This window comes from Microtus ochrogaster, chromosome 2, assembly GCF_000317375.1.
Source record: "Microtus ochrogaster isolate Prairie Vole_2 chromosome 2, MicOch1.0, whole genome shotgun sequence".
NCBI lineage: Eukaryota > Metazoa > Chordata > Mammalia > Rodentia > Cricetidae > Microtus > Microtus ochrogaster.
This window is the reverse complement of record NC_022010.1, coordinates 82235764-82239025: the sequence shown is the minus strand read 5'-3', so window position 1 is coordinate 82239025 and position 3262 is coordinate 82235764.

Genomic DNA, 3262 nt, shown 5'->3' with positions numbered 1-3262 from the left:
TGTTAGTCGCGAAGAATTAGAAGCTGTTATCAAAAAACCTCCATACCAAAAAAAGCCCAGGACCAGATGGCTTCAATGAGGAATTCTACCAGATCTTCCAAGAAGACCTAATACCTTTTATTTCTTTTCAAATTTTTGAAATTAATCTGGGAGGAATACTGCCCTGAGGTAAAAAATCCCTTTATCCATTTTTAAAATCTGTTTATCTTCCTCTATACAGTACTTGCACTCCTGGCTTTCTGTTCCACTTCCTGTTGCTCCTTTACTCCTCAAATTCTCAAAAGCATAAAACTCATATAAGCATAGTAACCACACAAACAGAGTCTATATTAGAAAGTTTTAGAGATTTCCTTTCCCAATGAAATTAATCCAAAGCTGTTCAATTAAGCCTTGGGCAGACTCTTTAGACAAGGGACAAAAGTAGCCACAATCTTAACCAAAACATCACAAGACAGGTCTCAAGGCCACATACTAAAATCCTTCCCTCTAAAATCTCTTGAGCCCAACTCCCATAGTTCAAATGATTCTCAATCACTGTTATCCATGACCCAATTAAGCCAATTAAACTTTACTTACAAGGTTCAACGGCTTTTCTAGTTCAAAATCCCAAAGTGTTACATATTTCCAAAAGAAAAACATGGTCAGACCAATCATAGAAATATTCCAGTCTTGGTACCAACTTCTATCTGAGTTATAGTTTCTTTTTGTTTGTTATTTTTTTCTTGTATGAGACAGGGTTTGTTTGTATAGCACTGGCTCTCCTGGAAATAGCTCAGTAGATTAGTCTGGCCTAGAATTTAGAGAACTTCCCCATCTCTGCCTTCAGAGTGCATATACCACCACCATGCCTGACATTTTTTAGAGTTTCTAAGGCTGTGAAGAAACACAATGATCAAGGCATCTATTATATGGGAAAACATTCAATTGCAGCTAGTTTACAGTTTCAGAGGATTAGTTTATTATTATCATGATGGGAGGTGTGTAGAGAGACATAGTACTGAAGGAGCTGAAAGATCCGTGTCTTGATCATCTGGCAGCAGCACCGACCATGTTCCATAATATGCATAGCTTCAGCAGATGAGACCTCAAAGTCCTCATGCACAGTGACATACTTCCTCCCTCAAGGTGTCACCAACTCCAAGAAAGCCAAACCTCCTAATAGTGACACTCCCAATGGGGCCATTTTCTTTCAAACCACAGATAGCTGGCCCAATCTTCACTAAAGAGGCTTCATAAAGCAACTGAAAGAAGATGCAGAAATCCACAACCAAACATGAGGCAGACATCTGATACCCTGCAGGAGAGAGGGAGGAAGTATTGTAGTAGTCAACAGGATCAACAACACATGATAGCACAACCCACAGAACCAACAAAGCAGAGTGAAGCAGAGCTCATAGGGACTCACAAAGAAGGAAGTGACAAGCACATATCCTTTAAGGGGTTTGACCTAGCAACCCGGCTAGCTTAGACCTGAAATAAGCATACCAAACTATATTAATTAAATCACTGCTTGACCCATTAGCTCTAGCTTCTTATTGGCTAACTCTTACATATTAATTTAACCCACCTCCATTAATCTGTGTATCGCCATGTGGCAGTGGCTTACCAGCAAATTTGGGGCATGACTGAATCTGGTGGCAACTCCGTGGCACGTCTCTGACTCCACTCTTTCTTCCAGCAAACAGCCTAGATTTCCCCGACTAGTTTTGTTCTTCCCTGCCATAGGCCCCATTATTATTAATGGTAATAACAGAGGGGATTCCCACATCAGCTGGGTCATGAGGCAGGTGGATTCCCAATTTTCAGAGAAATTGTCATACTGACTTCTTGAGTCATTGCACAAGTTTGCGTTCCCACTAGGAATGGAGGAACATTCCCATGACTCTACATCCTCTCTAGCAAAAACTATCATTGGTGTTTCTGATCTTAACCATTCTGTCATATGATGGTGTCTCAGAGTCGATTTGCATTTCCCTGATAGCTAATGATTTTGAACATTTCCTTTATTGTCTTTTGTCTACTTGTTGAGAATTCTCTGTTTAGTTTTGTATCTCATTTTTTATTGGGGCTATTTAGAATTTTGATGTCTAAATTCTTGAGTTATTTTTATATTTTGGAGATCAGTTTTTTGTCTGATGCGTTGGTGAAGATCTTTTCCCATTCAGTATACTGGGTATTTTTTTGTTTGTTTGTTTGTTTTGTCTCATTGAATGTGTTCTTTGCTTTACAGAAATTTCTCAGTTTTAGGAAGTCCATTTATTTATTGTTGCTCTCGAGGTCTGTGCTACTGGTATTAAATTTAGGAAGTGGTCTACTGTATTCATGCTTGAAGGCTACTTCCCACTTTCTCTTCTATCAGGTTCCTTGTGGTTAGATTTTATATTGAGTTTTTTAATACATTTAAACTTCAGTTTTGTACATGGGGATAAATATGGATCTATTTGCATTCTTCTACATGTATACATTCAATTAAGTCAATACGATTTGCTGAAGATGCTTTTTTATTCATTGTATGACAGAACAGGATAGTTGAGATGGAGGAAGGACAGAGATGAGAGCAAGAGAAAGATATGTTTTGATTGAGGGATCCATTATGTGGCTAGCAAGAAAACTGACACTAGAAAAATTCCCAGGAATCCACAATGATAACACCAGCTAAGACCCTAAGCAGTAGTGGAGAGGTTGCCCAAACTGCCTTACCCTGTAGTCAGATTGATGAATATCTTAAATGTCACCATAGAATGGTCATCCAACAACTGATGGAAAAAGAGTCAGATGCCTGCTTCGGAGCACTGGGCTGAACACCTGAAGTCCAGTTGAAGAGTGGGAGGAGTGAGAATAAGAGCAAAGCAGTCAAGACCACTGAGGGGACACCCACTGAAGCAGCCTTCCAGAGCTAGTGGGAGTTCACCAACTGCAGTTGGATGGGGAAGGAGCAAGCATAGGATCAAACTAGACCCTCTAAATGTGAGTGACCATTGTAGGACTGGGGCCGACTGTGGGGCCACTGGCAGTGGCACCAGGATTTATCATGCTTGTACAGGCTTTTTGGGAACCCATTCTCTTTTGATGGATATATTCCTCATCCTAGATATAGTACGAAGGGCCTTGGAGCTTCCTCAAAACAATGTGCCTTATTTTGTCTGAGGGGTGGATAGGGATGGGGTGGGGAGGAAGGTGGAGGTAATGGGAAGATGGGAGGGATTCAGAACTGGGATTGGTATGTAAAATGGAAAAAGATAGTTTTCTTTTTAAAAAAATA